Source organism: Nannobrachium achirus (assembly GCF_963921795.1).
Source record: "Nannobrachium achirus genome assembly, chromosome: 9".
Classification (NCBI taxonomy): Eukaryota; Metazoa; Chordata; class Actinopteri; order Myctophiformes; family Myctophidae; genus Nannobrachium; species Nannobrachium achirus.
In genome coordinates, this window is record NC_137818.1 from 12,816,876 (window position 1) to 12,830,978 (window position 14,103).

Consider the following 14,103-nt stretch of genomic DNA (forward strand, 5'->3'; position numbering starts at 1 on the left):
CACTGGGTCATTTTTAAGTATGTCAACAACTTATCTCCTTTGGCAAAATGACCAGACTGTTACTGATATTTCGTGTGTGTTGTTTTGTTTGAGCACTTGTAAGCTGCACGCTTGCAGTCTAGGTCAAAGTTACTCTGGACAATCTTATCATCATTGCTTAGCTGAATTCTATAATTCTGGAGATGAATGTATATTTGATTCAGTGCGGTGTACTTTTTTAAGGGCGCATATACAGTACTGTGTATAGATATATACGCTTTTACATACATGCACACATACTGTATGTTTTCAGGGTGTTTCATTCAGCTCGTTGGCTGCAGCTATCATGTCTTTAAAAAGCTTTTATTACATAACTGTAAAGCTTTTCTGAAAATTGTGATATGGATTCAGTGGCCACTGGTCGGCCATTCACAAGCACGTGCTCCCTGGTAAAGAGATTCAAGAGCATTTAACACCTGGGTCGAGTAGGCTATCTCGTTGATTTGCAGATTTAAGTGTGTGGATTTACTTTATAACGTTTTTGTGGACGATTTACTTTGAACATTATTGCATTTTGTATTGGTTTGTTGTTTCTTCTGATTGTTGTGTGATGCTTCGTGTGATTTTGTCCATGGTATATTCAGCCTAACTGGCCTATATTGCTCTTTTTCTCTAGCTTTACCATGTCTGTCACGTATATATTTTCAAGAGCAGATCATATACCTCTTTGTCTATATATAATCTTGTGGGTGGGGGGGAAAAAAAGATGTTCTTAATGTAAGCTGCACATGTTTATAAAAGAAAATATTTGAGGAATTGTAAAGGAAACCCTGTTCGAGGTTATTGGGAACCCCTCTGGAGGTTATTCCTGATAATAAGGTTGAAAAGACATGTGATTGTTGCCCACAAGTTTAGAAATAAAACAATTCTTTCCCACTTGTGTCCTCCTGCAGTTAATAGTTTTAACCACGAGAGGGCGACATGCACCCAATATGTTTAGAATCGATCTCCAATGCTGTGACATAACAATTGAGATGTTTCTTTTACCCGATTTAAACATACTTCATGTAATATTGAGATAATATACCATATATATTTGTATGTGTATTTCATGTAATAACTTAAAGGAGTAGTTCACCCCAAATACTATTTTCTATGAATTTCACGAATTGATAGAAGCCTTGAATTCATGGAGACTATCTAGTTTTTGTCAAAAATGTGATGACCCCTTGATTGACGTCTCAATCAAACTGCTTGCACTTCTGCCGCTTTTGAAATTCTTTGAAAGATATCGAAAATGTTTGGAAGATTATCATTTCTTAACACATCTTTTCCGGGGGACTCCCTGGCACATTTTCAGTTGAGGGTCCGTGGCATTATGAACAAGTCATATTCATACAGGATATGACGCAACATATTTTGTGAGCTTGTAGATCTGCTATTTAAGGTGTTAAACAGCGGGCGCTGCTATCTCACAGGATGTTGTGAAACACACACCCTGATGATCTGTACCAATCCCCCCTCCCCCCCCCCCCCCCCTCTTTCCTCATCCTGTGGATTCACTGATTCACTAAGCACCCCCCGTCCCCCATCTCCCCACACACACACACACACACACACACACACACACACACACACACACACACACTTGTATTACTATATTTGTGAGGCTGTCAACATTTTACGAAGGCGATTTTTGTGAATGCCATTTCTTGACACCAACAAAAAAACATTATTTTAACTTCAAGCCTGAAAATAGAGCAGATATACAAACTCACACTTATAGATATATGCTATTTCCTCTGGTGCTCGACGCCAGCGTGCAACTACCGGTAATTATTAAATCTAGTAACTCTTAACGCCCAAACCCCCTAAACCTAACCTCTAAATGCCAAACCCTAACCTGAAACCGTTCCTAATTGTAAGCCTATAACTCCCCAAATCTTTTATTTCTTAGTTTTTAAACCATAAAAGAAGCATTTTTCATGTGAGGACCATAATGGTCCAGCACAAGACTGATTCTCAAATAATCTGTCGGGTGGAAAACTCATATGTCCAAAAACGGTTAAAATGACAAGAAAATGCAGATCGACATTTAAGCTCAAAACGCGGCACAAACCTTCGTTTAACGGTGGTATGCTCAAGTAGGGCATTGAGTCACGAAATAACACAAAGTAAAAAGTAAAAATATGGATGGATATACAGTATACTGTAGGCCAGGGTTCTTCAACGTTTTCAGCCCAAGAACCCCTTAGTTGAGAGAGAGATGAAGCAATCTGTCCATAGATTCCATATTGTTTCATTTTTTGACAGCATGATCATCAATGTATTTTGGATTTATGGTAATGTGGGTTTTCAGATATACTTGACCTTTCACTCTGTACGTAGTCTGCTCTATTTCCCCTCCAAAGATCTTTGCTGAAAATAGCCGATCTACTACAAGCTCACAACGACTCGCAGCGCGAGGCGTTGTGAGCTTGTAGATCTGCTATTTTTGGTTCTCAGAATATGGACGCTAGGGTTTTAGTGGTTAATATAGAAATTAGGGCTGGGATGCGATTACAAATTTTAATCTAATTAATTACAGGTTCTGTGAATAATTAATCGCAATTAATCTCATTTTAATTGCACATCGATATTTAACCTGAGAAGCATTTTTTTTCAAGTAAAACACATTTTGTTGTACGAGTGAATCACCAAGTGAGTTTTTTTAAATCTAAATTTCGCATCCACTGGGCCAAGCAAAGCGCTCTGATCGGCTACTTCTCCCTTTGCGTTTGTTGTGTCTTCTTGGTTGGTGCATCGCTATGATCGGTATGCCCGAAACTGAAGGTTCTGTGGTGCAAAAACTAAGTGCGATTAAAATGCCTTCATTTTTTTAATTGTGTTAATTTTCTGTAATTAATTAATCGCAATTAATCAGTTAGTCCCAGCCTTAATAGAAATCTATCACACAAAGCATTGGAGGACCCCCTGTAGTAACTCTGAGGACCCCCTAGGGGTCCCGGACCCGCTGTAGGCAGTTCCTGCCCGACAACATCGAAATTCCACTATACTTGTGGGGAACTCTTGCTCTCACAAATATAGCAATACAAGAACACTCTTGAAAATAGCGGATCTACAAGTTCACAATGCTTGTATGGATCTGCTATTTTCAAAGGTTATTTCATTCATTTTGTACTGTGAAATGGCACATTCTGCACAATGAGCACTTTTACTTTTGTTATTACTTTTAAGTACATTTTGAGGCCAATACTTTTGTACTTTTACTCAAGTACTTCTTGAATACCGGACGCTTTGTTGTGAAAGAGTAGATCTGCATTGCAATATTTGTTCCGACCGTCAGGTCACAAGTTACTATGAAAAGCTTCACCGGCTGGCTGGCTGGCTGTCTGTCTGTCTGTCTGTCTGTCTGTCTGTCTGTCTGTCTGTCTGTCTGTCTGTCTGTCTGTCTGTCTGTCTGTCTGTCAGTCAGTCATGTCATGTAACACTTTTGCCCTACTCAAATCTCCGCCACCGTTGGCCCTGTCAATGCCAAACTTTGCACACACACTCCTTGGATGGCAAATCACAACCTCCGTCCCTCATTTCTCACATGGCCCTCTTCTAGCGCCACCATCAGGCTGATTTTTGCAAAACAAATTTTTGGACACTGCTCCTACAGATTTTGCCCTAAAATCACGCAAAGCGTACACAGTATGTCTAGAGTCATGTCATCAACATGGATCCGTCCCATTTCCCATATTCCCTCCTGATTGGCTACGATTGCCTTCTAAAGTTTGTGTATGCTACCTGACGGTCACTTATCTCCCGATAAGGGAGTCTTACTGGTACTTTTACTTACTGTACGTTCAAACATTTGAGTACTTTTTCCCACTACTGCTTGTTGGGGAAATCTTGCCCTCGCAAGTATAGGAATACAAGAACACTCTCTCACACACACCCTCACACAGACACACACACCCTCCCACACACACACACACCCCTTCCCACACACACATGTACACGCACACACACACATACACTGACAGTGCACCAGCTCCACCAAGGCCAACTGCCTGCTAGTATTTTTATAATCTTTATCCTCTGACCTGCTGCTCTGCTCCTGGCGCCAGTGGTCTCAGCCCCCCCCCCCCCCCCCCTCTCCATACCATACCCCCAGCCCAACACACCACACACACACACACACACACACACACACACACACACACACACAGTTACCCCCACACACACACACACACACACACACACACACACACATGCCTGAGCTGCCCCTGCCGCGGCTAATTGAGACCAGCTGTTGCAAGGTGCCTTCCCTCGACCCCCTGCACCCCTCGGTTCACCCCACCACACCACCCCACTACTGCTGCACTTGCCTTTCTGACTGCCACAGCCACCCCTCCTCACTCTCCCTGTCTCTCTCTCTTTCCCTCTCTATCTCTCTCTAGTACAGGGGTCTTCACTGTTTTCAGGCCGAGGACCCCTTAGCTGAGAGAGAGATGAAGCAGGGACCCCCACTACATATTAATATTATACAATATGTAGTGGGGTCCCTGCTTCAAACAAGTGTTTGACAGCACTGTCATCATGTTGGAGTAATGTGTATTTTCAGACATTTAACCACTTGAACTGTCAAATAATTTAGTCTGCTCTTCTTTTCCCTCTACAAACCTCTTTGCCAAAAATAGCCGATCTACAAGCTTACAGTTACAACGCCTCGTGCTGCGAGGCGTTGTAGATCAGTTGTAGATCAGCTTGTAGATCAGCTATTTTTGGCTAATGTTCCATTCAGAATAGGCTATAGTGTTCAAGTGGTTAATTTAAAAAACATGATCCTATCACACAAAGATTTGGCGGCCACCCCTGTAGTAACTCTGAGGAACCCGCTAGGGGTCCCGGATCCCTGAACTAGTATCTCCCCCTCTCCACACACCGGTGGTCCTCAAACTTCTTCATGCCAAATTCTTCATCCGCAAATTGATATATATATTTGCCCTGCGGTTCGGGGTTTGTGCCAGGGACCCCCAGAAGAGATGATTTATGTTAAACGTTTCAAAATCGTATAAATGGATGAAGTGGTTAAAATGACTGTGACTCTTTGTTAACTACTTTTGTTGGGGACCCCGCGGAACCCGCTTTGAGTACCAATGCTTTACACCAGTGGTTCCCTAACCTCGCGTCACCAGGCTTTCTTGGGGGAAAGCCTGGTATTCGTTTACAACGGGCCGTTGATCCGTTCTAGGCGGAAACCACAAGCAGAATAAGCGGCGTTGCTTTGTTTTGTTTCCCCCCGTTTGTTTCCCCAATCCCTATTAAAATGCTTGAGTAGCCTAGTGTAGTCTTGCCAGTCGTTACGCTAAGCAAAACTACGCCGCATCAAGGTGTTTATTAGGTAGGCCCTAAAAGTATGTCCTTGAGTGCAGGGGAATATTTTGGGTTAAAACTGTTTCCGGTTTGATAGTTCCGGTCAAAGTGTAGTCCGTCCAGGACTACAACATGACGTAAATTGGTTTCCGCACCCGACCGGATCAAACCCCAAAAAGTGATGAGACCCTAGGCTAGTGGTTCCCAAACTTAACAGTGGTTCCACAACTTTTTAACCTGTAACCCAAAAGAGATTAGACGTTTGCCCAGACCCAAAATTAGTGAAAATAGCAGATCTACAAGATCACAATGCGTCGCTTCATGCCGCATTCTGAGCTTGTAGATCGTTGTTAGACATTTGTTTTCTAATTTATGGAATTTCTTCGATTTAAAAAAATAAATAATTAAAAACACAATGTAGGAAACAAAGAATTAAGGGACCTCTAAAAAAAATCTGTGCCCCACAAATGTGTCCCGACCCAATGTTTGGGAAACAGTGCTTTCCACCCCAGACCCCTCCCCTCCCCTACACACATACCACTGAGCAGACGTTTGTCACTCCCCATCAGTTTGTGTGTTGATTGACAGATGAGTGTGGTGGTCTTTTTTTCTTAACCTTGTTTGTTCTGATGATCCCTGGGTTTTGCATGGCTGTCTCCTTATAACCGCTAACTGGATCCTCCTCCGCCGCTCCGCTTTGAACTCACTGGAATTCCTGGATCCACTTGACTTAGAAATGCCCGTCTTCCAAGCTTGGCGCTCGTATCATACCAAGTCCAAACACCCTGAAAGTACATCCTCCCCAGTACTCCACCCCACCCCACTCCACCCCGAATTCAAAGGGGGCTTTATTGGCATGGGATGGGGGCACATGTTTACAATGCCATGGCAAGTGTGAAATAGCAGCTGTTGAAGATATAGGCCCTCTTGGAATAAATAAATGTCTGCACGGAGGCTGGGTAACATTTCAACATCTCAATCAAAAGGGTATAGGTACAATTCACATATGAATGCAAACTATATATTATATATATTTTTATTTTTTTATTCGGATGGCTGATTTCAAGGTGCACATTCTTTACTTACTGCACCAAAACACACATGATTAGTAGTCTTTACAGTCCACAGTGGTGGAAAAAGTACTCAAATTTTTTGAGCGGTGGTGCTGAGCAGCCTTGAAATGACATGCATGCGCGCGCACGCACACACACACACACACACACACAGCCTTGAAATTAATGGACTCCACCGCTCAGTTCACACTGGTGTGATTAAATATATATACTATATACGGGTATAAATACTGCAATGTAGATACACTATTTTACAAGTTAAAAGTCTGGTAATCAAAATCAACTTGAGTAAATGTACAAAAGTAATGGCATCAACATATCTTTAAAGTAAAAGTACTCATCATTATGCAGAATGTCCCATTTCGCTTGGTATCATAGTTATAAAATGCGTTGAAGTCTTTTGAAAATAGCATTCACAGCGCATCGCATCATGTGAGCTTGTAGATCGGCTATTTTCAAATAGCCAGAAATTAAATAGGGCAGGTTAATGTATGTTTTGAAATGATAGTTCAAATCTACAAAGTAACTGGTAATTAAAGTAGTGGAGTAAAAGTACAATATGTACCTCTGAAATAGTGTAGTAGTAGTAAAAGTATTGAAAATCAACATTTGAATGTAGTACACTACTTGAGTAAATGTATTTAGTTACTTTCCACCACTGATAAATTCCATTTGATGTGCTTTTCCCGTCAGCCCAAAATCTTGTTTGTGTTTTTTTCTTTTGCACAATGCTGTGCTTCACCCAGCGCAGGGGCATCACAAGGGGGGGGGGGGGGGGGGGGGACTGAGTTACTAGGGCCCAAGGTGGAGGGGCCTTCATTATTTTATACTTTAGCTATTGAAAAAAAGCAGATATACAAGCTCACAGCGCGGCACTGAGTGCCGCACTGCGAGCTTGTAGATCTGCTATTTTTGAAAAGTCGTGAAAATGTGTGCAAATCTTTGAATATATGTATTTTTTAAGCGAACATTTGTAACCAAAATTTTGCTTCTGGGGTGTCCCTGAAACTAAATATTTTGAGATGGGGCCAAATACATATCATTTTGGGGGTCCTTCACATGAAAAGGTTTGAGCACCACTGACAAAGAAAATCAAGATTTTTCAAAAATAGCAGATCTACAAGCTTGTATAGCTGCTATTTTCCAATAGTTAAAGCACAAAATAATGCCTTCCCAGTCTAAATGGGTTAAAACCCTCCCCCTATGAAGAACATTCATGGGGGGCTGCAGTGAATCCTTGTACCCAGGGCCCAGAATTTGGTGCGACACCCCTGACCCAGCATAGCAGATATGGGAGTTTTTTTTTCCTTCTTCTTAGTCATGTTTTCAAGGTCGTTTCTGGTGTGTTTGTAATCTGTGGGAAATATGTGTCTCTGATGTGTTGCTACAGTTGGCAGGTAGTTTAACCACATCATCAACCCTAACATCCTTATTCTGGGAATCCATGTCATAATAACCCAACCTTCTGTGAAAAATAGGTTATTTAGAAGCCCACAAAACATTGCGTTGCAGCACTTGCTTGTAAACCGTCTATTTTAAGATATTTGGTGTGTAGAGCAGGAAAAGGAGGTGACCATTGATAGACCGCCATCGTTCCCAAACGATTCAGGCCTCGACCCCAAGACATTATCATATTTGAACCTCAACCCTTTTTTCTTTCTTACGTAATATTTGACAATTTGGCCAATTTGTTATAAAATCTGTAGGTCTGTACTGTAGGTCCAAAACAAAACGTTATTTATTTGTTGTTGGAAAGTACGGTTTATACCTATGTTATATGGTATAGCATAATTGCCTAACTCACTTTATGGTCAAATTGTAATTTTTGCCTAACTCTACTCTCCTAAGACTGCTGCTTCATTGTGCCGTATTGCTCACATTTTGAAATGTAACAAGAATGCTTGTTACATTTCAAAATTACTTAGGCAGAAAGTGCTTTTTAGGGCACTTCCGTGCCTTAAGTCAACTTTTTGACTTGGGCAGAAATTATTTTGAATGTAACTAGAGAAATTGCAATTTGGGAAATTGCGAGTGTGGTTGCATAAAAAGTTACATAAAAAAAGTTACCTTACTATATATGGTGTTTCCCATTCAAAGTCAATGGGAAAAGTTACGTCATAAAAGTTACTCACTATATATGGAGTTTCCCATTCAAAGTCAATGGGAAAAGTTACGTCATAAAAGTTACTCACTATATATGGAGTTTCCCATTCAAGTCAATGAGACTAAGAGTTTTGAAAAATGCAAAATTCCCCAGAGTAATAATGTGGTTGCCCTGGCAACCACACTAACAAGCATTCTGATAGGATATTGGCAAATAGAAAGGTGAAATTCTGGGAAATTGCAAGTGTGGTTGCACTGACGTGAGTTGCGAGGAATCCACTGGTAAACTAATTCCATCTTATAATTTATTGTCCGTGTCCAGGTTACCATGGGAAACGTCACAGCTTGTCCGCGTCCGTGTACACCGCTCTGACATCATGCTCTGATGTCACTGTGATGTCAGGGGAACCACTCTACCAGAATGGGTTTGCCGCTCTGATATCACGCTTTGGCTTCACTGTGATGTCACACTAACAGAATCCCTTTTATGCCCATATATGGAGATCCATGATGCCCACATCCCTGATGTCCACATCACTGTGGCGCGACCTTGCCCTTTTAGTCACAGCTTGTCCATGTCCGTGTAGACGTGTACACTCTGATATCACGCTCTGGCTTCACTGTGATGTCACACTAACAGAATCCCTTTTATTTATGCCCATAGTTGGAGTTCCCTGATGTCATCAATATTGATGATTCCCTGTTAGAGATATCCCTGTGATGCCAGGGGGAACAAATCCATTTTATGCCCATATATGGAGATATGGAGATCCTGGTGATGCCAGGGGAACGAATCCCTTTTTATGCCCATATATGGAGATCCCTCATGTCCACATCCCTGATGTCCACATCCCTACGTACATCTGTGATGCCAGGGTAACAAATCCCTTTTATGCCCATATATGGAGATCCCTGATGTCCACATCACTGTGGCGTGACCTCGCCCTGAGGCTTACTAGTATTATATTATGGTGATGTCAAGTGAAGCATGACATTATATTGTCCAAGATAGCTGGCCTTACAACCCAGATAACTTTAGTTAAAAGGTTAACAAAAAAAATGATTCCTTCAGCTGGCATAGAAGTTCTCAGACAGACCTGTTATGGTCATTCAGGGCTGTCTCTTTACTTTCTGTGTTTCTGGTAATGTTATTGTCCGGTCATTTTGTTTGTAAAAAATGTCCACCACAAGCCAACATGGTGATGACCCCTGTGTCCTCCTGGCTGGCTGTGCATTCCATCCACACACAGGGCAGCCTGGGACAGGACAGCTCCTGGAGTCGTCCCATTTGTGTCAGGGCTTCAAATGCTCTCCTCCTCCCCTCCATACTTTAACCCCCCAGGGGGAGGGAGAGGGGGAGAGAGAGATAGAGAGAGTGTAGAGAGGATAGAGTACCTGCTGTACATACAGAGCAAATACTGTTAAATATATCGTTTTCTTTTTACATGTTCATAGTTTCTTTATACTGTATATCAGTAGGGTGACCATATTTTCAGCCACTCAAACCGGGACGCAAAACACTGTTGCCTAAAACTGGGACCCTAAAAGCAATGCGCGTGTTACCGCGCACAGCGCGTGCCCATTCTCTAACGTTCGTGCACGCGCACACACGCAAACAGCCTCAGCGTTGAATTCAGACACGCAATGATTGGTTAGGTGAGCATGTTTTCATGAAAAGAACATGATAAATGTCTATGCAACCACTGAAAACAGCTACTATTATTTTAATTCTGGCGAAAACCGGGACAATTTTGCAGTGAATGTTGAAAACCGGGACATATTAGTGTTTTAGAGATATTTGTCGGGACACTGGGACACGCAGCTTGAAAACGGGACAGTCCCGGGTAAAACGGGGCGTCTGGTCACCCTATATATCAGGGGTCTTCAATGTTTTCAGGCCAAGGACCCCTTAGTAGAGAGAGAGATGAAGCAGGGACCCCCACAACATTTTCATAGATTCCATATAGTTTAATCATTTGACAGCACAATCATCAGTGTATTTTGGATTCATGTCAATTTGTGTTTTCAGATATTTAACCACTTGAACCGTCAATACTTAAGAAACTTGACCTTTCACTCTGTACTTAGTCTGCTCTTTTTCTCCTCTACACCAAACCTCTTTGCCGAAAATAGCGAGGCGTTGTGAGCTTGTAGATCTACTATTTTTGCTAAAGTTCTCCAAATATGGACGCTAGGGTTCAAGTGGTTAATATAAATAAGGAGAAAAAAAGGTTTCTATTACACAAAGATTTGGAGGACCTCTAGGGACCCCGGACCCCCTGTTGAAGACCCCTGCTGTATATCGTTAGCCTCTTAGTCTAAGTCATATTTTCAAGGTTTTCAGGAAAGACAAAGCAAACAAAAATAATCACTTTCTGACAGTCATCTGAACTTTAGTATACAAAAACAAGAGTAAAACCCATGTTCTCACATTCTGAACAAAAGCTGACATTCAAATAAGAACATTATAAAGGTGTGTAAAAAGGTCAAATCTTAACATTTTGCCATGGAGTCATCATCATGGGAGAGTGTTTTCTGTTGGTGATTCAGTCCGAGTGTATCAAAGGGTGCGTTCGTAAATGCGCACCGGGTGTGGTTAGGGTTAGGGGTTATGGTTAGGTTTAGGCATAGTTTTACTGAGGTTAAGTTTAGGGTTAGGGTTAGTCATAGTTTTACTGAGGTTTGGGTTAGGATTAGGGTTAGGTTTAGCCACTCACTACACTGAGCACACACCCGGTGCATTTCCGAACGCACCCTTTGATACACTCGGACTGAAACACCAGCAGAAAACACCATCCCTCATCATCATCATACCACAAAGTGTTTATTTGTCCATGTACGGACATATTGATGACCCCTGGGAGCAGGGCTATCTGGATGAGGACAGGAGAGGAGAGGAGAGGAGAGGGAGAGGGAGGGGAGGGAGGGGAGGGGAGGGGAGGGAGGGGAGAGGGGGGGACAAGGCATGTCTGTGTGTCGGACTCTCTTTTCCAGCTGGTCCTGGAGAGGTCAACCTGTGTGTGTGTGTGTGTGTGTGTGTGTGTGTGTGTGTGTGTGTGTGTGTGTGTGTGTGTGTGTGTGTGTGTGTGTGTGTGTGTGTGTGTGTGTGTGTGTGTGTGTGTGTGTGTGTGTGTGTGTGTGTGTGTGCCTCTCATTAGGGGGCTCTAGACGTGTCGGCTCCAGACCCCCATGGCAGGGGCTGAGGCGATGCTGCCACTTTGATGCCAGTGACCCCCGTCCCCCCCACTAAGGGGTTAATGAGCCCTGAGTGGGATCTGCAAGGCACCGTGCGGTATTCTGGACGCGTGTGTGTGCGTGTGAATGTGCACGCGCGCTCGCACTTGTATTGCTATACTCGTGAGGGCCAAAATGCAGTGGTGTAAAGTAACTAAGTACATTTACTTAAGTACTGTACTTAATTACAATGTTGAGGTATTTGTACTTTACTTGAGTGTTTCCAATACTTGTACTTCAGCTCCACTACATCTCGGATCCAAATGTTGTACTTTTACTCCACTACATTTACTTGAACACTTTACTACAGGTAGTTACTTTCAAGATTGATTATTATTACAAAACATACATTAAACATGTCAAACCTATATTTCGGCCATTTGAAAATTTCGGCCAAATTTCAAATGATTTCGAAAATCTGTGAAATGGAACATTCTGCATAATGAGTACGTTCTACTTTTGGTATTTTAATTACACTTTGATACCAATACTTTTGTACTTTTACTCAAGTACATTTTGAATTGCGGACTTTTACTCGTAACATAGTATTTCTACAGTGCAGTATTGATACTTTTCCTTAAGTAGAAAAGATTTATACTTTTTCCACCACTGTCAAAATGTCCCCTCAAAGTGCTGTAGAATATCGTAGAAATAGACATTGTTGTGAGGACAATTTTCCTTAGTCGATGATGGTTTAAAAAAAGATTTCGATTTAAAGGAGTAGTTCACCCAAAAAATTACTTATTTTCTTTCAGTTACACACCCCATGAATCCTTGAATTTGTGGATATTTGTGTGTTTTTATTTTTGTTGCATTCCTGAGACAATAATGTGATGACCAGCGTAAAGATGCTAATGTCTCTGGTCCCTCATCGAATTATTGGCTTATAGGCAGGGGCGTCACAAGGGGTAGGAAAGTGGGACTGAGTTACTAGGGCCCAAGGTGGAGGGGCCCTAGTAACTTCTTTGAATCTTTGAATATATGTATTTTTTAAGTGAACATTTGTAACTCAAATTTTGCTTCTGGGGGGTCCCTGGAACTAAATATTTTGAGATAGGGGGTCCTTCACATGAAAACGTTTGAGCATCACTGACATGGAAACATAGGTTTCTTGGCACACATTTTCACGATTTTTCAAAAATAGCAGATCTACAAGCTCGCAGCGCGGCACTCGGTGCCGTGCTGAGAGCTTGTATATCTGCTATTTTTCAATAGTTAACATTCATGGGGGGCCCGCAGTGAACATTTGTAACTCAAATTTTGCTTCTGGGGGGTCCCTGGAACTAAATATTTTGAGATAGGGGGTCCTTCACATGAAAACGTTTGAGCATCACTGACATGGAAACATAGGTTTCTTGGCACACATTTTCACGATTTTTCAAAAATAGCAGATCTACAAGCTTGCAGCGCGGCACTCGTGCCGTGCTGAGAGCTTGTATATCTGCTATTTTTCAATAGTTAACATTCATGGGGGCCCCGCAGTGAATCCTTGTACCCGGCCAGGGCCCAGAATTTGGTGTGACACCCCTGCTTATAGGAATGCGACAAAAACAAATAAAAAATCTCTGTGAATTCATTGAATTAGGAGAGGAACTGGGTAAGAGTTGGGATTAGAGGCCTTTAGAGCAGTGATTCCCAAACCTTTTATAGCCCATGACCCAAAAGAGAAATCAGACATTCGCCCGGAACCCCATAAGCCCCAATAAGTCACATCTGCCCATGAAAGATTGTGGTGCATCTTGGGAATCTAAAAAGACATAATTTAGCCACTTTTACACATACGTTAAGAATATCTAAAACGATAGAAAGCACTAAATGAGAACTTTTTTTTTTTTTTTTTACTTTGTTTATTTGATTTTCAAATGAAGCTTTTAAGGCAATGAAGTGGTACAATAATAAGAGTAGCAGCTTCTTTTGTACAAACATCAAATATAACAACAGTGATACAAGGATTGCAATTTTCACCCAAAACAACAATAACAAATATATATAGGATAAAAGTGAGCACAACTAAATGAGAACATTTTATCACTCATCTTTTTTTGAGCGGTGGTCACACCGTCTCCATAGCGTGGCCGTGTGTGTAGGTATGTTTGTATGTGGGTGGGTGGGTCTGTCTGTCTGTATGTAGCCTCAAGCCTGTGTAGTACCTTTTATGACCACACATGTTAAGGGAGGGGCACTGTTTTCAGAACAGGCCAGGCACACACACACACACGCGCACACACACACACACGGGGGGGGTGGGCGGGGGGGAGATAAACCACCGCTCAGTTCACACGGGTGTGATTTTTTTTTTGTTGTTGCTCTACAAGTTAGATCTGCTGTTTTTCACTATAGCTTGGGTCAC

The 14,103-nt window shown here is 42.0% G+C and overlaps 1 protein-coding gene across 1 annotated transcript in view; it reads left to right on the plus strand.

Moving 5' to 3' along the window:
- Positions 1–14,103, plus strand: part of LOC308290648 (deoxynucleoside triphosphate triphosphohydrolase SAMHD1-like) — a gene marked incomplete at its 3' end in the record, with an annotated part of 439,146 nt that overhangs the window by 17,815 nt on the left and 407,228 nt on the right. The window lies entirely within an intron of this gene.